This window comes from Pseudophryne corroboree, chromosome 11 (genome assembly GCF_028390025.1).
Source record: "Pseudophryne corroboree isolate aPseCor3 chromosome 11, aPseCor3.hap2, whole genome shotgun sequence".
In the NCBI taxonomy this organism is placed as follows: domain Eukaryota; kingdom Metazoa; phylum Chordata; class Amphibia; order Anura; family Myobatrachidae; genus Pseudophryne; species Pseudophryne corroboree.
Window position 1 is genome coordinate 118,198,953 of NC_086454.1, and position 23,957 is coordinate 118,222,909.

A 23,957-nucleotide genomic window follows, 5' to 3' on the forward strand; every position below is an offset into this window, starting at 1 on the left:
CATCCAAACACTGCGTCATTTGGCTGACACCGTAGATTAGAAATTGCCAGCATGGAACCTCACATCTGTAAAATTAGCAAAGTGTGACCTGGTTGCTGCTCTAACCTGAACAAGTTGATGGTGGTGTTAGGTGTGTATGTGAGGGGAACACATCAGCGTATAGCTGGAATTCTGTCAGTGTTGCTTGGCATAAAGCTGTGTCCACCTGTGCTTAAATCAGGGCCGTAGTAACAGCAGTGTAGGCCCAAGGCAAAGTACTGCGCTGAGGCCTCTACAGTACACTCCCATTAACGGGAACCAATAAAAAAAAAATCATAACTTGGTAGATAGCTCCAGCCATCCTCCAATCAGCATGCTGACAGCCATTTACTGTCTGGCTGCAGGCTGGGAGGCAGGTAAAAAATTCTGCCGTGCCGCTCTGATTGTGTGAGCACCCGCTCCTGCTCAAAGGCCCCTTGAATTATATGGCCCTGGGCAGCTGCCCAGTTTGCCTGTACATTAAGGTGGCCCTGGCAAATCAAGCCAGAGAGACCCATTTGGCGTGCCATGAAAAATAGTTCACTACACTTCAATCCTGTTTCTGCACGGTTGTGATGAGAAAAGAGACGCTGGAGTACAAAAGTCTAGAACTTGCTGTTCGTGGCACAGCGCCTAAGTCTCTTACCATGATAAAGTGGTCAAACCCTGGATCAATAAAGTAGGGCCTGGGAAGGCTGCATGTCACATCGAGCATCCTCAGGACACTCCAGTCAGTGCTGCCCTTATCATTAGAAGATCTACCTACAGTTTATACATGCATTTGTATCATCACGTAAAGACTAATGCAACCCGCGACCTTGGTGTCCCAGCAACAGAATTGCACCGTTTACAGCTGGTACAAAAAGCAGCAGGCTGTTAACCAACCATCTACGTGCCAGCTTCATCACACCCATTCTCTACGCCCTCCGAAATGGCAAATCTATTTCAGAATTGTCTTATTGACTTTCCAAGCCCTACATGACCTGGGCACAAGGTTCCCGGTGCATCTTCTGATTCCTTACTGCCCTGCTCGATTACTGCAATCTGTAGATGAGAGGTCAACTGGGCTAATTGATTTCCCATTGTATCGATCCGTAACTCAGTATGTGGGGTGTGTGACAGTGTGCTGCGCCACTACCTGTCACATCTCCACTGGGCAGCCAGGTCTGTGGAATATGAAGACTGGGAATGGTACATCAACATTTAACCATTCACACATTTCTGGGCTTCATCCTGTGCAGTACATTAAGCATTTTGCTTGCTGTTTTCTGGGCGTCTTATAAGCACATTACTGTACACAATCAATGGCATATTACTGATAATCTATTATTGAACTTCTTACTGACATAGTACATCTTCCTGTGCCATGGGGAATCTTTATACTGAGGACTGTACTGTATGCAGCACTCTTAAGCTGGGTACACACCTGAATGACTGCAACCCAGCGATGTAACGTAGCGATGTATCGTATCACCATACACACTAACTGATCCATTGTACAACAATGCAAAATATCATCACATGTTTCGTGTAACAACGCAGCGGCGTGGAATCGCCCATCCAATGGGAAGATGCGATGAACGACAGGTGAAAACAATAAAATTATGTACACACTATACGATAGTAGAGCAGATTGGTCGAAAGTACCAAGATCGCACAATATATTGTATAGTGTGTACCCAGCTTAACTTTAACTTCAGTCTGACAGTAAGTAACTGTTACAGCAGCTTAACAACACAAAGGGGGGAATTCAAATGTTTGAAAAGTCAGTTGGGTGTCTGTTTTTTTCCTGTCTTTCAGATAGGAAAAAAAAAGACAACCAACTGACTTTTCAAACAATTGCATATCCCCCATATTGTATATGGGTTCACATTCGCTTCTTAACCACAAACACTTCTATCTCACTTTTTTTGTATTAAGTCATAGCAACCTTAACCAGTGCCTTAACGATGAACATTATTTCCATAAGGTCATGCATAAATAAAGTAATAGATTGGGGGGGGGGGGGTTGACAATAGACTATAAATAAAATAATATTACAACAGTGTTTATAACTTTCCAGTCAGGTTTGTGGTTCCACCAGTATTCTACTGTATGACCCAGCCCGTATTGTAATGTTTGTGCATGTTTCCTGTCAGACTAAGTATATGACCAGCACCTTGTCTTACTGGCCATTAGCTGATTAGTTATCTGTGCTAACCTCTGCCCATAATGTTCATATACGTGGTGGCAGCATATTGGTAACTGATTTTATTACTGCCGCTCTATGTTTTTTTTTTTTTGAAATTCTTTATTTTTGCGTGGTCAGGTACATAAAGAAGGCATTCTAGGAGTACAAGGGACATATGGCCAACATAGCCAGTGTCCAAAATAGACCACAGTTTTCCAGTGAGTAACAGGGTTAATTGGTATGGGAAAAACAATCAAGTTCAAACATGGGAATCGGGGGGGGGGGGGAGAAGAGAAACAGGGGGGGGGGGGAAATAACCACATTTGTAACCATACATAATATAAGTCTTGAGAACAGGACGGTCATAATAGGGGGGGGAGGAAACGGAGAAGAGACACGGACAGAGAGGGTAATAGGAGGAAGAGATAATTGAGAAAGATAGGAGATGAGATAAGGAGGAATGTCAAAGGGAGAAGTAAGTGGGTGCCCATGGGTCTACGGGAGGAGCTGGAGCAGGTGGAGGGAGCCGGCTAACCACGTTCAGCGGCGAGCCAGGGAGCCCAGACCCGCTCGAAGACGTGGCCCCGGTCGTGGAGGTAATAGGTTATCTTTTCCATTGAGGCGATGTGCCAGATTTTAGCTTTGAGGGATAGTAGGGAGGGTGGTAAGGGGTTCTTCCAGTTGAGGGCGATCAGTGATTTAGCTGCGGCTAGAATGTGTGAGGTCAGCTTTTGGGAGAATTTATTGAGGAGTGGGGGGGGATAACACAGTAAGGAGACCCAAGGGTCTTTCATTACAGGGGATTCTAGAAGTGAGTTGAGGAGGGAGTGGACCAGATCCCAGAAGGGGACGATAACCGGGCAGGTCCACCATATGTGGAGCATAGTACCTCTCTCCCCACAGTTCCTCCAGCAGGCTGGAGAGGAGGACGGGAAAAATTTGTTAAGACGGTCGGGGGTATAGTACCAGCGGTAATAAACTTTGTAGGCCGTTTCCTTAAAGGCGGTGGCAATAGAGCTTTTAGCAATCCCTAGTCTCATGTCCTCCCAATCCTGAGTTTCAGGTGGGGGCCCGAGGTCCCGTTCCCATGCAAGTTCATGGGGCCGGGATAGGGGCAGGGAAAAATCCAGTAGGAGAGAGTAAAGTTGGGAGATTGTGCCTTTGGAGGAGTGGGAGTTGACACATAGGGATTCAAAGGGAGTAAGGGCACGGAGTAAGGCGGTGGAAGGGAGGGAGGTTAAAAAGTGGCGTATTTGTAAGAATTGAAAGGGGTTGAGTGGCTGTGAGGGGGTTTTCTGCTGGAGGTCCGGGAGGGACAGCCATTGGCCTCGATCGGCAAAGTCGATTGGGAATTTAAGGCCCAGAGTTATCCACGTCCGGGATCTCGTAGCTGAGAGTCCGGAGGGAAACATGGGGTTCTGCCAGATGGGGGTTAAGGGTGAGGGTGTAGTAGTGAGACCCCACTTCAGAGAGAGGGTGTCCCAGGTTTTGAGGTTGAATTTGATGGTGGGAAGAAGTTTAGAGGTTGGGGGTCGAGAGGCAGAGGGGAGTCCCCATAGGGGGGTCAGATCTGGGATGCCAATGAAGGCTGCTTCGATGTCCAGCCAAGAAACCGATCCTGGAGGAGCGTAGGAAGTGACAATGTGGGATAAGTGGGAGGCGAGGTAGTATAATTTGACATCGGGAAGTCCTCTGCCTCCCATGGAGGTTGCTCTTTTCAGGGTGTTGGCAGCAATGCGGGGAGGTCTGTGGTTCCAAATAAAGCGCACAAGGGCTCGTTGGATATTGCGGAGGAAGGGGGCCGGGACCGCCACAGGGAGAGTCTGGAAAAGGTAGAGCCATTTGGGGATTATGGTCATTTTAACTGCTATGATCCTGCCCAGCCACGAGATGAAGAGACTGTTCCAAGAGGTCAGGTCGGCTAGTGTGTTGGTAAGAAGGGGTGGGAAGTTTTCCCGGAAGAGGGAGTCGTAACGCGGGGTTAGGTATATCCCTAGGTATTTTATCTTTGAGGGTTGCCATTTAAATTTAAAATTGGTGCGAAGGGACTCCGCCTGGTGTTGGGGGATATGTAGCATCATGGCCTCAGATTTGGAGTAGTTGATCTTGTAGCCTGAGATGAGGCTATAGGCTTGTAGAACCGAGAATAGGTTTGGGAGTGAAATAAGGGGCTGGGTCAGGGAGAGTAGGATGTCATCTGCGAAGAGGGAGATTTTGGGATCTGTGGGGCCTACCTTTATTCCGTGTATATCTGGATGTGTTCTAATTTGAGAGGCAAGGGGTTCTATAATAAGGGCAAATATTAGGGGGGAGAGGGGGCAGCCCTGACGTGTGCCATTGGAGATGCTAAGTGGGGCGGATGGGGTACCATTGATAAGGACGGTGGCCGAGGGGGTGGAGTATAATGCTAGGATGCTGGTGAGGAAGCCACCGGACAAGCCATAGGCCTCCAAGGTGGGTCTCAAGAAGTCCCAGGAGATCCGGTCAAATGCTTTTTCGGCATCTAAGGAAAGCATGATCGTGGGGCATCTCCTGGAATTAGAGATATGTATAAGGTCAATGGCACGTCTGGTGTTGTCTCTTGCCTGGCGGCCCGGGATAAAGCCTACTTGGTCGTAGTGAACAAGGGAAGGGAGGTATGGGTTAAGACGGTTGGCCAGGATCTTAGCGAAGATTTTCAGGTCTAGGTTCAGGAGGGATATGGGGCGATAGCTTGCGCAATTAAGGGGGTCCTTGCCTTCTTTGGGGATCACCACAATTCTAGCCTCTAGCATCTCAGGGGGAAAAGGGTCGCCTTGGACAATCCCGTTGAAGAGAGAGTGTAGGTGGGGGGAGAGAAGGGCAGAGAATTTCTTGTAGTAGAGAGCGGTGAACCCATCTGGGCCCGGAGATTTGCCGGTTTTTTGCATGAGTATAGTCTGGGTGATTTCTTCCACCGTAATCTCACCGTTGAGAAGGTCCAAGGCGTCCGGGGGTAGTCTGGGTAGTTTAGAAGCAGAGAGAAAGTGGGAGATAAGGTCGGATCGAGGTTGGGGGGAAGAGCCCGGTGGAGGGGGCGGAAGGTTGTATAGGTCGGTGTAGTAGGATTGGAAGGCAGCTCTAATGGCTGTGGGGTCCTGAATAAGTTGGTTGAGAGAGTTTCTGATAGTGACAATGTTGGTTTTGGCTCTTGTGGAGCGGAGTCGAGCCGCCAGGATCCTGTCCGCCTTGTCACCCTTCTCATAAAAGGACTGGCGAAGCCACTTAAGGCGCTTGGCCACCCGTGTAGTAAGAAGAAGATCGAGTTCCGCTTTAATGGTGCGAAGTTCGGACAAGACCGCCTGGTCGGAAGACGCCTTGTGTTGGGTCTCAAGTGCATGGAGTTTAATGGAGAGCCTGTTGTATTGGGAAAGGGATTGCTTTTTAGCTTTTGAGGCTAGGCTGATGAGGTGTCCTCGAAGGACAGCCTTGTGCGCCAGCCAGAGGGTGGGTCTAGAAATATCGGGGGAGTCATTTAAGGTGAAATAATCAGAGATTTTGTCTTGGAGATGGGACTTTGTCTCAGGGTTGTGTAGGAGGGAATCGTTGAGGCGCCATGTCATAGGGCGAGGACGGGAAGCCAGACCTGCGAGGTCGCAGGAGATGGGGGCGTGGTCGGACCAGATCAGTGGGTGGATATGGGCATCGCGGAGGTTCAAAGCAAGATCATGACTGAGCAGGACCATATCAATGCGGGAGTAGGAGTTATGCGGGGCAGAGTAGAAGGTGTAGTCGCGGGCAGAGGGGTCTTTTATCCTCCAGGAGTCGTAGAGAAGTTGGGATCGCATGAGTCGGAGGAGGGATCTAGAGCGAAGGGAGTCTGACGGGGAAGGAGTAGGGGGAAAGGTAGAGCGGTCTAGCTGTGGATTGAGAACGGAGTTGAAGTCACCTGCAAGTATAAGGTCGCCCTGTCGGACTCGAGTGAGGAGATTATCTATCCTTGTAAAAAACCGTTCCTGTCGCTGATTAGGGGCGTAAACGTTAACCAGGGTGCATATATTATTGTTGAGTTTACCCACTAGGACAAGGAATCGGCCGTCTTTGTCAGCATGAGAGTCTAGGAGTTCAAAAGACAGGTGGCGGGCAATTAAGATCGCTACTCCACGTTTTTTGGCTAGGTGATCGCAGGCATGAAAGGAAACGGGAAATGGTTTACATTGCAGGGTAGGGTGAGATTCGTGCACGAAGTGAGTTTCCTGTAGGAAAATCAAATCGCCTCTATGGTGTTTAAGGGAGGTAAATAGCTTGCCTCTCTTTTGAGGGCTGTTCAAGCCCTTCACATTATGGGAGAGTACCCGGAGACCCATGGGCAGGCAGCAGTGAGGTGGTCGGATTTGAAAGGGCGGGAGTGGTTGGGGGTGGAGAAGGGGGAGGGGGAGACAGATCGAAGATATATGAAATGAGAGAGAGTGTGGTCAGAGGAGGGGTGGTAGGGGAAGAGGACCGGAGGGGGTGGGGGGGTGGTTGGTCGTCTGGCGGAGGAGGCCAGGACCGGTAAAGCTGACAAGGGGAAGGAATACTAGGCGTTGGGGAAGCACCTAGGTCAGCGGTAGGGCCCGGGGCCCTGTGGGGGCGCGGCATGGGGCCCCGATCGCGGGTCACGAGCCGCTCGGGGAAAGACAGGAGGCAAGCCTCCCCTGGGGGTACCTGAGGGAGAGAGCTGGAGAGAAGACAGGAAGAGATGATAGCCGGAGCGCCCGCCCCAAGGGGCGGAGAATAGGAGGAGGGGGAGGAGGGGAAAGAGTGGGTCAAGTATCTGCATGGGAACATATCAAGAGAGTAACTTTTGAATATGTGGGCAGTTAGACATTTAAACTACCAAACGATGTAACATTTCAATAGAGGATAACAACAATATTATTGTGAAGCAACCGAGGGGTCAGGAGGTAAGGTCACTAAGAACCTAAGGTAATGTAGCACTTCAGGTGGGGGGGTACGACCAGAAGTGATCGTCCCAATTCAATGTAGGGTGCTGTAGCGTAGAGAGGTGAGAGTTCTCAGGGCACTGGAGGTGGGGCCTGGGAGGCCCCGGAGGACGGCACCGTGAACCACTCAGAACGAGGAGACCGAAGTGAATCTCGCTGTGTCCGTGGTGGGAGGCGTGGAGAGTGGACATCTTGGTCAGGAACGGGGATGCCCAGTTTGGAGAGGAGTGTTTGGGCCTCAGGTTGGTCTCTAGCTGTGAGGAGCTTCCCTTGGTGCCACACTAAGATCCGGAAAGGGAAACCCCAACGGTACTTCACGTTGTGACGGGAGAGCAGGGAAGTGATGGGTTTGAAGTCCCTGCGTTTAGCTAAGGTTAGCGGGGATAAATCCTGAAAAATCTGGAGTGGGGTGTTTTGGAAAGTCACAGATCCCAGCCGTCGGGCCTCCCTCATAACGGCCTCCTTTGCAGTGAAGTAGTGCATTCGGAGAATGACATCTCTGGGCTGAGAAGAGTCCTGGGAGCGCGGCCGCAAGGCCCGGTGGGCTCGGTCCAGGAGGAGATGTTCCTCGGGGGTGTCGGGCGATAGGTGTGCGAAAAGGCGTTTAAGGTAGAGTTCAAGATGAGATGCCTCGACCTCCTCAGGGATACCCCGAATCCTCATATTATTTCTCCTTGCTCTATTGTCTTGGTCCTCGTTCTCCTCCCGGAGGTGGGCAACATCCTGACGGAGTTGATGCAACTCGGTCTCTGCTGTTTGCTGGAACGTTACCACCTCTTCGACTCTTCTTTCGAGTTGGTCAGTTCTGGAGCCGATATCGGCTATATCGGATTTCAGGGAGTGTAGAGCTTGGACTGAGGACTTAATGTCCCGCATCTCCTTAAGGAGGGAGAGGAAGTCCTTACGGGTGAGGGGCGTGAGATCGTCATCTTCGGCCTCCGATTCGGAGGGGGCCTGAGAGGGGCCGGGATTGTCAGGCCTGTTCGTGGCTGGGGTGCCTTTTTTGGTCAGAAATGGTGTGAGGTCGGACCCCTGGGATTTTTTGTTACCCCTGGTCATCTTGGGGGCGTAGGGGGGTAGGTGGAAAGTAGGGTGAGGAATGGGGGTGGCGCTCCCGCTATGAGGCTCAGGGCCAGGGAAGGTGACTCGGGGGCCTTAAGGAGACATTACGGTGTGGTCATCAGCCGAGCCCGGCAGATGGAGTCCGCCCAGGGAGGACCACGAGAGCAGAGGGAGGGCACCCCGGCCCGGACTGGAGAGTGTGAGTCCGAAGTCGCAGGAGAGGGGATCCCGGAGACTATCTCCACCGCTCGGGGACCACAGGGACGCGTCCCGGGCACGGACCAGCCGGCGATCGGGGCAGCCCTGGGGCGGGGACCCGGCGGGGGAGAGGACCGCAGGGTGATGTGAAAGCGGCTCCCAGGTGGGTGCCAGTGGAGGCCTCGGTGGAGTTTAGGTGGATGGAGGCAGAAGGGACCACGGTCCCAGAGACTCACCAAGCGGCCGCCGCTGGAGCGGGTTGCAGAGAGCCGGAGGTTGAGGGTGGTCCAAGCCGGCACCTCCCAAGAGAGCGTATAGGGGCTTCGAGGTGGGTGGCAGGGGTGGAGGAGATCCCTTCAGTCTCAGGAGGGGCACAGAGCCAGTGATTGATTGAGGTCGCAGGAGAGGGGGGATGGAGCTGCGGGTCTGAGTGTTGGGTGCGGGGTATGATAATCGCCGCACGCAGCCGCTAGAGCTATTCCGTCGGCCTTTCTCTGGAGTAGGTGCTGGCTTCAGGAGATAGGAGAACAGGCAGGGTTATAGAGATATAAGTATAGTGGCTGAGTTGACTATACCAGTATTCGCCACAAGAGGGAGCCTTAGTTACAGCCAGCACCAGTCAGGGAGTTTGATGGGTGCTTTGCCAGTCCCAAGATGGCCGCCGCTTATCAGTGAGAGTTAGGTCCACCGGAGGACTCCCAGTCGTCGATCCCCGCCAGCGGGGGAAGAGATCTTGCTAGATCTTGCTTGCAGTGTTGTGTGAGACGGGGGAGGAAGGGCAGGCGCCTGGAGAGGTCGGGAATCGGCCAGGTAAAGTCTAGAGGCCGGGCGGCGCCAACCGCAAGATGGCCGCCGGCTGCCAGCCAGACACTTCTCGGCCCTTACCTCCCGCCGATCGTCCGGTCCCTGGTCTCCTGCGAGGATCAGCGCCCGGTGGGTGAGTCCCCCAGTGCCAGGGAGAGCCTTTCAGGTGGGTGGGAGAGTCTGCAGGGTCGCCGAACCGGGTCCCAGGAAACGCCGGCACAGCTCCAAAATCGAGGCCCCGGCTTCTGGGGTGGAGGTAGGCCGCAATCCGCAGGGGGCAACGCAGGGCCCCCCCGATTCCGCAGCTTCTTCCTCCAGGTGGTGGGTGTAGTGGTGGGGCTTAGGGGACTAGTCCCTTGTCGGTGGGCCTCCAAATCTGGTCAAAAAGTGGGTTTTGATACAGTGCCAGCCGGAGCTCAGCAGAGACCCGACCTTCCTCTATGCTAGCCAGGCCACGCCCCCTCCGCTCTATGTTTTTGTTTTATACATTTAGTGTTTCAGGTCTGTGTCCCTGATAGAGATCTGCTGATGCGTTGCCACCAAGTATTGGCAGATTTCCCTCACTGCTAGCTGCCAGCTGTTGTATATATGCAGTAATAGAAACACATACTCAGCCCACATGCCCCCTTCTGCTAATTGCCTACTCCATCACTGTTGAGTGTGAGAGACTGCCTTGCCCTTTGTCCCATATCACCAACATTGCAACGCTTCACTTGCCCCCAATTCCTCCCTCCATAATGGTTACCAGAGGCAGCAATGAAATCCGATATATCTAGTAAAGTTCGGAGTACATACAGTATAATGTACAAATAAGTGATGAAAAGAGTTTACTTGGAAAATGAAACACATTTTTGTTTACATCAAGCCTAGCTACACAGAATGCTGTACTCATTTATGGGGTGGTACCAGTATCCTGGCCCTTGGGATGCCGGCAGTCAAAATACAGACATCGGCCTTCTGACACCTCAGGATCCCTACACCAATTTGGTAAGTTAACTACCACTAACATCCCTAACTCTAACCCTCCTATACCGCAGCCTGACCCCCCCCCCTCTTCCTCTGCAGACTAACCCTAACCCGCCCCAGTGGTGCCTATCCCTAAACCTCCCTCCCCACTGACTAACCCTAACCTTCCCTCCTCCTACAGCTTATCCCTAACTCTCCCTCGCAGCCTAAACCTAACTCTCCCTCGCAGCCTAAACCTAACACACACGCGGCTGCAGGGAGGGGTATATAGGTTTATGCTGAGGGAAGAGGTGTTACTCACCCCTAGGAAGGGCCGTTTCTTGGGGCAGGCGAGCAGTGCAACCGCACTGGGCGCCCGCCGCGGCACTAACTGTGGCTCCCTGCTTCCCCCTCCTATTTCTCCCTGAGTAACCCGCTCGGGGGCGGAGTTTCACGGAATTACGCGTTTGCGTCGTTACGTCACAATGCAACCCCGTCACGACGTGAAACTCCGCCCCCCCGAGCGGAGTACAGAGGGGGATCCAAGTTAGGAAGAGGGAAAGGCCGGCACGAGGAGCAACTGGTGAGGCGGCCCGAAGGGCGGTAATCGCCTCTGTAAGTATTCTCGTATTCTCTCTCTCTCTCTCTTTCTCTCAATGTGTAAAATGGGGACACCTGCCGTAATGTGTGAAATGGGGACTTTTGCCTGCCGTAGTGTGGGGATTTAATGTATCAAGGGCATTGCGGTGTGTGGCATAATATGGAGCAGGGGGCATTACTGTGTGGGGCGTAATATGGTAGAATTTTTTTTTCCTGTGGTGGTCGTGATCTGTTGGAGCAGGGTCAAAAACTGGATTGTGAGGTAGTCTTTTCAGACGAGGCCATGCCCATTTAAATGAGGCCACACCCATTTAGAGGAGGCCATGCCCGGTGCACGCGCAAGTTTTTTTCTCTCTAGGTGTGTGTGTGTGTGGGGGGGCACATTTTTTTATGTCATGGTGGGGGGGGCGCATTTTTAAATCTTGCACTGGGAGCCAAATTGGCTAGAAACAGCCCTGCCCCTAGGGAGGGTTAGGGTTAGACTGCAAAGGTAGGGGGTTTAGGTTTGGGCTGAGGGAAGTTGGGGTTAGGTTCAGACACCACCAGAGAGGGTTAGGATTAAGCTATGGGTGTCACTGACCTGGGTTCGGAGTGTCGAGAACTCAGGGGTTCTTCCGATGATCGGAAGGAGGAACCACAGCTGGGCCGAAGCAGGGATGGCCGGATGTAAGTTTTCCTCATGCAGAACTAGCCGTAGTAACTGGCGTATAATGCTGAAGAATTAAATGATGATTTGAGAACGATGGTGAAGCACACAGAAGAATGAAGAACTTGTGAGCGATGCTGAAGAGATGAATGAGGATTTGAGAACGATGGTGAAGCACACTGAAGAATGAAGAATTTGTGAGCGATGTTTGAAGAATGAGAAGCTTATGAGTGATGTTGAAGAAATGAATGAGGATTTAAGATTCAGTGTAACTCTGGAAGTATGGAAGGCGTTCCACTTGGAGATATCATGTAATACAGGAAACACAGGAGGTGTCCCCCTAAGAGAAATCCTGTAACTCAGAGAATGTCCCACTGAGTGATACACTGTAACGCTGGTAGCACAGTGATTGTTCCACTGAGTGATACACTGTAACGATGGTAGCACAGTGATTGTTCCACTGAGTGATACACTGTAACGCTGGTAGCACAGTGATTGTTCCACTGAGTGATACACTGTAACGCTGGTAGCACAGTGATTGTTCCACTGAGTGATACACTGTAACGCTGGTAGAACAGTGAATGTTCCACTAGGTGATACACTGTAACGCTGGTAGCACAGTGAATGTTCCACTAGGTGATACACTGTAACGCTGGTAGCACAGTGAATGTTCCCCTAGGTGATACACTGTAACGCTGGTAGCACAGTGATTGTTCCACTGAGTGATACTCTGCAAATGCTGGTAGCACAAGGAATGTTCCACTGAGTGATACTCTGCAAACGCTGGAAGCACAAGGAATGTTCCACTGAGAGATACTCTGCAAACGCTGGAAGCACAAGGAATGTTCCACTGAGAGATACTCTGCAAACACTGGTACACAGGAGACGTTCAGTTAGAGAACTCACTGAACGCTGCTAGCACTGGTGATCATAGAAGAGACGATACTCAGGCGCCGGCAGGGCCGGCTCCAGGCCTACTAGCACCCTGAGCGAGAAAATGTAAAAGCGCCCCCCCCCCCCCCCATGCGCGCGCCGAAGGCGCGCGCGCTTCCGGAAAAGTGGGTGTGGCCTCTGGAAAAGTGGGCGTGGTCTCATAACTTCATATCATCAAACTATAAACATATTTTCACACAATTAGCAGCCTTACACATAGCCACAGTAGTGTTCCTTACACACAATGTCTCCAGTATAGTGCCAGATACACGACATGCCCCGCAGCAGTGCTAGCTACACATGACATGCCCCGCAGCAGTGCCAGCTACACATGACATGCCCCGCAGCAGTGCCAGCTACACATGATAGTGTTCACTTTTTAGGGCATGGTGCTGATCACAGGGAGGGCACATTTTTAAGTTAGGAGGGCAAAATGATGTACATACTGCTTGTTGTTCCCATACCTATATGTCAAAGAATGGACAGTGCGCGCCGAAGGCGCGCAGCAAAAATTAAGGGGAGTTACTTCGTGGGGAAGGTACGTGGCCACATAATAGTGGCAATTTGCATTACACCACACAGTAGTGCAGCTAATACACACTGCACCAGGTAGAACCTCCTATACACTTTGCGCCAGGCACAGCACTGAGACACATTGCCTAGCCACAGACGCCTAGCGGGAACACTACATGACACGGCCCCCAGCAGTGCCAGCTACACGCGACAAGCCCCCCAGCAGTGCCAGCTACACGCGACAAGCCCCCCAGCAGTGCCAGCTACACGCGACAAGCCCCCCAGCAGTGCCAGCTACACGCGACAAGCCCCCCAGCAGTGCCAGCTACACGCGACAAGCCCCCCAGCAGTGCCAGCTACACGCGACATGCCCCCCAGCAGTGCCAGCTACACGCGACATGCCCCCCAGCAGTGCCAGCTACACGCGACATGCCCCCCAGCAGTGCCAGCTACACGCGACATGCCCCCCAGCAGTGCCAGCTACACGCGACATGCCCCCCAGCAGTGCCAGCTACACGCGACATGCCCCCCAGCAGTGCCAGCTACACGCGACATGCCCCCCAGCAGTGCCAGCTACACGCGACATGCCCCCCAGCAGTGCCAGCTACACGCGACATGCCCCCCAGCAGTGCCAGCTACACGCGACATGCCCCCCAGCAGTGCCAGCTACACGCGACATGCCCCCCAGCAGTGCCAGCTACACGCGACATGCCCCCCCAGCAGTGCCAGCTACACGCGACATGCCCCCCAGCAGTGCCAGCTACACGCGACATGCCCCCCAGCAGTGCCAGCTACACGCGACATGCCCCCCAGCAGTGCCAGCTACACGCGACATGCCCCCCAGCAGTGCCAGCTACACGCGACATGCCCCCCCCAGCAGTGCCAGCTACATAAATGGCCACAGAGTGCCAGATACATAAGTGCCCACACAGTGCCAGATATAAAAATGCCCACACAGTGCCAGATATGTCCCCACAGTGCCATATATAAAATTGTCCCCACAGTGCCATATATAAAATTGCCCCCACAGTGCCAGATATGCCCCCACAGGGCCAGATACATAAATGCCCCCAGTGCCAGATACATAAATGCCCACACATTGCCAGATGCATAAATGCCCCCAGTGCCAGATGCATTATTTCCCCCCACAGTGTCAGATACATTAATGCCCCCAGTGCCAGATATGCCCCCACAGTGCCAGATATGCCCCCACAGTGCCAGATATGCCCCAGTGCCAGATATGCCCCAGTGCCAGATATGCCCCCACAGTGCCAGATAAATAAATGCCCCCCACAGTGCCAGATAAATAAGTGCCCCCACAGTGCAGATATACCCCCACAGTGCCAGATACATAAATACCCCCACAGTGCCAGATACATACATGCCCCCACAGTGCCAGATACATACATGCCCCCACAGTGCCAGATACATACATGCCCCCACAGTGCAGATACATACATGCCCCCACAGCGCAGATATGCCCCCACAGTGCCAGAAATGCCCCCACAGTGCCAGATACATTAATGCCCCCTCACAGTGCACAGATAAATGCCCCCCCCGCACTGCCAGATAAATGAATGCCCCCCACAGTGCCAGATAAATGCCCCCACAGTGCCAGATACATAAATGCCCCCACAGTGCAAGATTCATAAATGCCCCCACAGTGCAGATATGACCCCACAGCGACAGATATGCCCCCACACTGTGCCAGTGCCCCCACAGTGCAGATATGCCCCCACACAGTGCCAGTGCCCCCACAGTGCAGATATGCCCCCACACAGTGCCAGTGCCCCCACAGTGCAGATATGCCCCCACACAGTGCCAATGCCCCCACATAGTGCCAATGCCCCCACAGTGCAAGATTCATAAATGCCCCCACAGTGCAGATATGACCCCACAGCGACAGATATGCCCCCACACTGTGCCAGTGCCCCCACAGTGCAGATATGCCCCCACACAGTGCCAGTGCCCCCACAGTGCAGATATGCCCCCACACAGTGCCAATGCCCCCACATAGTGCCAGTGCCCCCACACACAGTGCCAGTGCCCGGCCCCGACGATCCCAACATACCTGCGGCGACGCTGGGAGGGGACGTGCTGCTGTTGAGCCTGAGGGCCACCGACTGTTCCCGGCTGCTTGGTGCGCGCTGCGCGGCGTCTGACGTCAGACGCCGGCGCCGCGCAGCGCACAGTTTTGAAAGGCCGGGGACGGTGGGGAGAGCTGCCAGCAGTGTACAGGGCCGGCTCCAGGTAAGACTATGGCGGCGCCAGCGCGCGGCGCCCATTAAGGGTGGCGCCCCGCGCGGCCGCTCTAGTCGAACGTGCCTAGAGCCGGCCCTGGGCGCCGGAGCTCTGCACGGCGTCTTCCTTTGAACTTCCCGCTCTCTCCCAATTGGCGGAAGGGGCCGATGACGTCACTCGCCCACCACGCTCCCGTGAACGCCAGGTGCAATGGCGGCGCCCACACCCCGGGAACCCGCCAGAGGCAGCGCCAGCAAGATGCAACAACCCGGTGCCCACCGGGGGCGGCGACCGCCGGGAGACCCAGCGCACCCGGAGCGGTAAGCGCGGCAGCCGCAGCGCCGCGAGTGTGACAATGGGGGGTGGAGGGTTAGACTTAGGGTGTGGGAAGTTAGGGGGGCAGAATCCCTTTTCAGGATTCTGAACATCGGGATGCTGCCGTCAGTATTTTGACCGCCAGCATCCCCAGCACCGCCATTTCAAACTCAACCCGTTGTCTAGCCTTTCCGACCTAGCAATACAGGCATCCTAGTTCCACGGCAAGTGAAATAAAGCAGTTTGTGTAAAAGTGGTTTGCCACCCTAAAATACTGTACAAACCCACCACCTGCACCTTCAAGTTTAAAAAAAAAAAAAAATGTTTTTGCACCATGACATGTTGTATTTTGAGGCAGCGGTTGCTTGCTATAGCTTATAGCTTGCCAGGTCCCTGGAGGTCACAGCCAGCCATACTTGACCACCTGAAGGAAACCGCGTGAGCTGTTTTGATTTTGAGAAGACTTCAAATATTAAAGCAAAAAGTATTCAAATATGAAATAGCTAATTAGGTGCTAATCTCAGCAGATGGCCACCTGGGAATTGCAAAACTCTGCGCACATGGAGGCAATTCAATTAAGGGCAAATCCGTTCCCCCAGCTGAATCAGCACAATAGCCACCTGTACAGCAGCCCGATCTCGCACAAAAGTGTTTGCTGCTTCTAATGGGCCCTACATACTGGCAGATAACACTGAACAATATGAACAACGAGAACTCGTTCATATTGTTCAGTGTGTAGGCATGAGCTATGTGCGGCCCCCCGCGCACGTTCATCGTTGGTGCCCCGTCGCTTATGCATGCAGACCAATATGGACAATCTCGTCCATATTAGCATGCATTGCTATGGCGCCGGGTGACTGGGGGGAGTGAAGAGACTTCACTCCCCCGTCACCTCCCCCCCACCGCCGGGTCGGCGGCGGGTCGATAAGTGTGTAGGGCCCATTAGGGTTAAAGACTCATTCTGTATTTAATTTTTTTCCAAATGAACGGCTATCGAGAGAGAAACATTTCAGAGCAAACGCTTCTTTCTCAATCCTCCATTTAGATTTAGAGGAAGAGAATGGCGACTGCAAAAGCGCAGTGCTGGGGCTATGCCACACAAGGACATTTCAGTATGAATTGGTCTACTTGCTGTAGTTTGAAGGGATGCGTTGAGCATCCCGGCAGTCTGCATGCCGGCGGTCATGTGACCGACGCCGGAATCCTGACTGCCAGAATGCTGAAGGTGAGTATCGTGGTCAGGGCCCCAGGGAGGGTTAGGGTTAGACACTAGGGGGTGGTTATCCGTAGCTGCCACCCCCACGCGGATTAGCCCTAGCCACCACGCCCCAAGGTTAGGGGGGGCAGGAGTGGTGTAAAATACTTACCCGTGTCCGGTGTCGTGATGCTACAATTGGTCATATGCTGGAATCCTGATCGCCGATATTTCACACCGAACCCGTTTGCATCGCAACCACTGTAGCCTCTGGTAGTATAGCAGTGGCAATCAGGGAGCTGTTAACTAACTGTGCACTGCATTTTACTGTGTGGTATCAAGGGGGTTTATTTCTACAGTAAAGACACATTCATTTACAGCAGGCAAGTCAGTTATACTCAGTACCTCCTTTTGGCCGTCTGTTGGAATTCAGGAGTTAAGAAATTATTATATTTGATATTTTATTTAGTCATCACGAGTAACCTGAATGTGTGTTCTTTTTAGGAGGTGTAGAATACATTTACATCTTGTTCTTTGAGATTATCTTGAACTCTTCTCTTGCTAGGCCAAAAGTCTTTTCCATTTAGCATCTTTGGGCACTCCTAATGGTGCAAGCGGCAAGGGAAAGATCTGAATCATTTTCTAGCACAACACTGTGTAAGATAGTAATGAGAGATTGTGAGCTCTACAGAGGGAAGAGTTGAAGCAATTCAGGTAGATGGTTCCTGTGGAGCGTAATCATATATACGCAGCTGCCAAACTCGAAATAATTACGCCCACTTTGCAAGATGACTCACCTCATTAGCTGCTTACAAATAGCTGTCATTGGCAAAACTTGCTCATTAGCACTGTTAGTGAGTGTCTGTATCATTGACGGAGGATATTTAGGCCATAATTTGCACTGAGACGTGACATAGAGCTATGAAAGAAGTCTTATGTGTGACACATTGTGCTCTGCAAGTTTATAATAACAAACTGTATCTGCTATTTCACTGCCCCATTGGCCTTTTGGCAGTTAGTTATATGGTCATTGGCCTTTCAAGTGGTCTGCACCAGTCTGGGAATTTAATCACAGTAACTGTTATTGGTGCGTTAGCAAACAATTTCTGATGTGACCAAATTACCAGTGTGAAGTTCTTGTTTGTTGCTTCCGCTGGGGGTCATGTTCATAGTATGTTGTCACACACAGTAAGTATCTGTATTGCTGAAGGGCAAGTGTGAATACAGTGCTCCCTCTGTATTCCTGGTGCTCAAGATAACATATTCTTTTATGCAACAATAATATGTGTTTGCCTTCTGGGCCTCCAGTTGATATTTTGTCCTTGTGATCAAATATTTGAGGATAAGGGCAGGGCCGGACTGGCCATAGGACTCACCAGGAAGATTCCTGATAGGCCGACGTGTCTGTGGGGCCTGTTTTGTGTGTTGCCACGTGGCCCCACCCCCCACATGACAGGCAGCCCACCGCACCCAGTAAACTGCTTTGTTCACATTCATTCTGTTATTCCATCTCTGCAGTACAGCAACTCCGCCATCCGGTAATGCAGCAATGGCTACACGGTATGTTATACCTCTTGTGCTGCCCATGTCGGGCCACTTTTGCAAACTTTTTTAGGGCCGCTTTTAGTTCCCAATCCACCCCCTGGTCTCAGATACAACTGCAGCAAAAAATCGCAAGGAAGGCCGCAATTGTGTACAATCAGGCCCTATGAGGAGGGATCCCGTACCCTTCAACAGACCCCACCCCCTCATCACACCCCACCCCCATTAGGGCTTCCATCCAAATCCACCCCTGGATAAGGGGTTTCTAGTTCATGCCTTCTGGCTACAGCATTATATGTGCACCTACTGTTGACTGATTTGCAGAGAGTTCCTGCGCAGAGGGTGATCTCGCAATGATCCATGCTGGTGCTTTCACTAACATAGAGATCAAACTTCCACTAGTCAGGGATAGTTTAATAGTCCAGTTCATTTTGATTCTCATTTGCCGCTACTTGCTCTTTACGATGAGTTGAGAATTTGTCCCAAAGAGGGAGATCAAGCACATTTTCAAAGATTTGGGTCTGAGTTATTGGGAAGTTTGTTGAAAATCATAATGACCTCCATCTTTATTATCCCCCGGAGGCAATCTTTTGCCATCATTATTTCTGTGGAACTGCAAAGTATTGAATGGTTTCACAATGCTAGGAAAACAGGGGAATTAATGGAAGATTTACGTTTATTTTCTGCCTACACAGCACTGAAACAAGTATTAAAAAATGGCAGCAAAGTTTTTATAAAGCTGAGTGTGTAATATCTTATTCAGACTGGCTCTCTGGGCTACTCAGACCTTATTAATTGAAGTCGCTGGTATTGGAAATGGCAGCTGTTGGAAGAGATTTGTAGCGTTGCATGTGTTCGGATTTGAAATCTTTGTATATATCCTATATATGTTTATAGCATTCATTGCACATATTTTCTGAACAACATCATTGTACAAATGTGTTCTCATACATTATTGCTGCAGTCACGCCAAACAGCCCTTCTCAATGCGCCACCTTGTCTGAGACTATGCTAGCGCTGGGCAACTTTTTTACGTCTGTTTTGCTGAAAATGCGTCTTAGTTGTAATGTGACACTTGTATATCAGTGTGCGACTGAGGGGGACATTTACTAAGCAGTGATAAGAGCGGAGAAGTGAGCCAGTGGAGAAGATGCCCTATCAACCAATCACCAGCTCTGTATCATTTTATAGTATGTTACTTCAGTGCTGATTTGTTGCCATGGGCAACTTCTCCACTGGCTCACTTCTCCGCTCTTATCACTGCTTAGTAAATGTCCCCCATAGTCTCTGAATCTGCATTCGAAATGCTGTGATGCAGAGTCTGTGGATTTTTTTTCTATGCCCAGCTCTGTTGTGCTCCATGTGTATACTCAGTCGCACACAGATATACAAGTGTTGTGTATCACCTTAATCAGCACAGTCTCCTGCATCTGACTCGCACCTCGTTGCAACAAAGACACATTTTGAGCAAAATAAAAGATGCCCGATGCTAGCAGAGTGGCATGGTGTATTGCGCCTAGATATACTGTATGAGGGCACATCTGTATGTTGTTCTGCAGTTTTGTGACATGTAATCCTAGTATTCTGGACCCGGCATTTGCTAATTCGTGAGTATGAGAAATGTGATCTGTATGGCCAGCTGTAAATATTGTACCCAGGCTTTGTGTTTCTCTCACCCCCTCTACCCTTTTACAATTATTCTCCACCTCCACCCCTGTGTCTCACTTTATACCTCTGATATTCTGTCACCCCCCTTTCTATGTTTCTCTCACTTTCTCTCGGTCTTTCTTTCTTTCCCCTTTGTCTCTCCCTCCAGTTTCTCTCTTGCTCTTTCCAGTTCTGCTCCTCACCCTTTTTTTTCCCACTGCCTATTTTTTCCTCTCTCCCCCTCTTTTATATTCTCATACCAGTCGATAACTATTGACAACCTTTTTAGTTAATGGAGTGGGTCATTGACAAAGCTCAGTATAAAATTACTGGAATGTTTATTTCACCCACTGGTGCCTTATCTTTACATTTGGCTAATATTCTATTAGAGTAATGCAGTTATTCTCACAGCCACATATCTGGATTAATCCAAGCTCTAAATAGCTCTTCTGCAAGGTGTATAATGATTTAGGGGTTGTAGTTCATCCATCTCTTAAGTCTTTACATGTTCTTTCGAATGACTGCACACATCCCTCAACAGCTATTCAGAGGTGAATATCTACCATTATCTTGCAACCATGCTTCCACCTCCCTGTTTAAAGTCCTATTTCGCCACTGGTGTCATGATCGGAAGTCAGAAAGTAACTGGAGCGGAAGCTATGTTGAGGACCGTTGCAGATTGTGTGCTACTGGGGCTTCTAGTCTGGAATCCAGTGTTCCCCCCCTCAGGAAAGCCAAGGCTCCCTGTCCGATGAAGTTCTGAGTGCTTAGAACTGAGAGAAGAGGAAATCTCTGTATTAAATCTTAGCTGTTGTCGGTGAGCGCTGTAAGAAGGGGGGGGCATGCACACGTTGAGGCTTACATCGATGATGATTAGTAGTATTATTGTATGTTTGCGTTACTGTACAGTATTATCTATAATAAACCTGAATGAAGGTGAGCGATTTGAAGTACATTGGTATGACAGTATCCAGTCTTTTGGTGGAAGTGTTAAATCCAGTATTTGAGGAAACCATGAGAAGCAGGAAACGAATACCTAAGATCTACTATGCCAGAGAGTTCTAAAATAAAGAGTTAGTGCCTTCCTTTTCTTTAGTGTGGCACAGCTGCAGTAGTCAGTGCTGAGAAGAAAGAGCAGCTGGAGGCACATACTGTGGTGTGATTAGAATGTGCGACTTGCTAGATCATGCGGAAGGTTGTTCTAGAAAGGGAATAAGGTGTTAAGGTGAATAGAACTGATATTTCAGCAGCGACTAAGTAAGAGTAAGGTTTTGATGAAGTTTAGGTAATGGCCCAATAGGAGGAAACCAGTGTGAAATCGGAAACTGAACTTAGTAACGGGAAGTAAGATCAAACGTTGTCCCTCATGAAGAGAAGAAGAGTCTGGCAACAGGGAAATGGCTAGAGAGGGTAATTTGGAGGCGGAGGAAGATGATGGAGGGGATATCAGAGGATGGGGAGTAGAAGTAGTCAAGCTGAGAGATTTTGCTTGTGTGGACCATGGCAACATGTAGAAAAGAACAGATGGGAGAACCTTGAATTTGCATTTTGGAGAGAGGATTTGTCTAACCCTACTTTCTTGTCTGTTTCCAGCCCTGGAGTTATTGGTGAGGGGAAAACCACAAAGTTTTATTTATTTTAGTAAGAGTTATTTATATTATAGCGCATACATTTTCTGCAGTGCTTTAGAGAATACTAGGCCATTCACATCAGTCCCTGCCCTAATGGAGTTTACAATCTATGGGCCTGTCAGCTGCAATCATGTATGCAGAAAAACATGGCGTCTGCATCGCTACTGCTTTGTCCAGACTGTGTAGTAATAGACCTACTCGAACAGTCTATGATCCTCTTTTTTTTTTTGTGTGTTAAGGCTGTGAATTTGTACACAGTTGCGAATGAGCTGCAATAGCTTCGGTGGGCTGCTCATTTCTGGGCGTCAGCTTCACTTGCTAACATTAGCATTTCCGTAGCCTAGAAAATCGCAATTGCATTACCTTTCAACTCTGAATTAGGCCCTATATTCCCTACCACATGCATACACACTAGGGTTCATTTTTTTCTGGGGCCACTTCACCTGCCAGTATATTTTCAGAGTGTGGGAGGAAATCGGAGTACCCCGAGGAAACCCACGCAAGTACGGGAAGAATATAGAAACACCACACAGTTAGGGCCATGTTGGGAATGGAACCCAAGTCCTCAGTGCCGTGTGGCAGTAATGCTAACCATTACACAAAAATCAGACATTTCTCCACAGATGACGATATTATTTAACCTCTGTCCATAAGAAATGTGTGTGTGTGTGTGTGTGTGTGTGTGTGTGTGTGTGTGTGTGTGTGTGTGTGTGTATATATATATATATATATATATATATATATAAGCTCACATTCACGTGTGGTGGTTTGTACTTAACTTCCCTCCACAATTTACCCAAATTAGAATATTTTATAGCTGCAATGCAATTTGGTGCACTGTACAGAATCCAAACTCAGTTTTGTAAAAGTATATAATAATATTTATGGGGAATCCGCCCCATTGCACTACTTACTTCCTATTCTCATACGTCCTAGAGGATGCTGGGGTCCACTTCCTGACCATGGGGCATAGACGGTTCCGCAGGAGCCATGGGCACTCCCAAGACTTTTCAATGGGTGTGAACTGGCTCCTCCCTCTATGCCCCTCCCCAGACCTCAGTTTTAGAAATGTGCCCAGGCAGACTGGATGCACTCTGAGGAGCTCTACTGAGTTTCTCTGAAAAGACTTATGTTAGGTTTTTTATTTTCAGGCAGAACTGCTGGCAACAGACTCCCTGCTTCGTGGGACTGAGGGGGCAGAAGTAGGAACCAACTTCCTGAAGAGTTTCATGGCTCTGCTTCTGGCTGACAGGACACCATTAGCTCCTGAAGGGAACTGAACGCTAGCCGTGTCTAGATGCTCACTCCCACAGCACGCCGTCACCCCCCTCACAGATCAGAAGTCAGAAGACAGGTGAGTAGAAGAAGACAGATCTTCTATCAAGAAAAGTGACGTCTGAGGTACAGCGTGGCTGGCGGGAGCGCAGCGCACCATTGCTGCCCACACACACAGGCACTGCAGGGGGCGGGGGCGCGCCCCGGGCAGCAAAAACACCTCTATAAACTGGCAAAAATGGGGCATAAGATGCCCAGGCACAGCCCTACACCCGCCAGTATAAATATTATGAAAAGTTTCTGAGGTAAAAAGGGCGGAGCTTCTTCCTCAGGCAGCCAGCACACTGCTCAGTGCCATGTTCTCTCTCCGGCTGCAGAAACATTGCTGGTCCTCCTTCACTTCTGACTACAAGTATCAGGGTGCAAAACGGGGCACAAGCGAATTTGGTGCTTTACAAGTGTGTTTTACTGTGTAAAAAGCGCTGCATGTCAGTGGGCATTCTGTGTTCACAGGCATTAGATACTGGCGCTGAGGTTGTGAACTGGCTGCTCCTAAACTGTGTCCCTCTGACAGATTTTACTGTGGGTCTGTCCCCTATAAGTCCCAGTGTGTCTGTGTGTGTGTTGTACACGTGTGTAAGACATGTCAGAGGCAGGGAGTTCCATTTTAGGGACACAGAAGTGTAATGTGGTGGCACTGCCGGCACATCAAGAGCCTGCATGGGTGAAAGAAATACGTGATAGTATGCATCATATCAATAGGAGATTAGATAAGTCTGAATCTCATGCTGAGTGCTGGAGAAAATATGTGAAGGATGTGATTTTTCAGGGCTCTGTTCTTCTATCCTCGGGCGACCCCTCTGGGTCACATAAGAGACCATTTGCGAATATTGTGAATACTGATACCGACACGGACACTGATTGTTGTGTCGACGATAGTGACTCCAGAGAAATAGATCATAAATTGGCAAAAAATATACAATATATGATTGTGGCTATAAGGGAAGTTCTGGAAGTCACGGAAGCCACTCCTGTACCTCAGGCGAAGGCTTATTTCTATAAAGAAAATAAATCTAAGGTCACTTTCCCTCCTTCCCACGAGCTTAATACACTCTTTGGAGGGATGTGGGTGAATTCCGAAAAGAAATTTCGTATTCCCAAGAGAATTCAGATAGCTTATCCTTTCCCGGTGGAAGACAGGAAAAAATGGGAGTCACCCCCTGTGTTAGACAGTGCACTATCCAGGTTGACAAAGAAGGTAATTCTAACAGGGGAGAGA

At 50.3% G+C, this 23,957-nt stretch overlaps 1 protein-coding gene across 1 annotated transcript in view; it reads left to right on the top strand.

The window, feature by feature from the left end:
* Positions 1-23,957, top strand: part of CHID1 (chitinase domain containing 1) — a 990,316-nt gene that overhangs the window by 337,386 nt on the left and 628,973 nt on the right. The gene's annotated exons all lie outside the window — the stretch shown is intronic.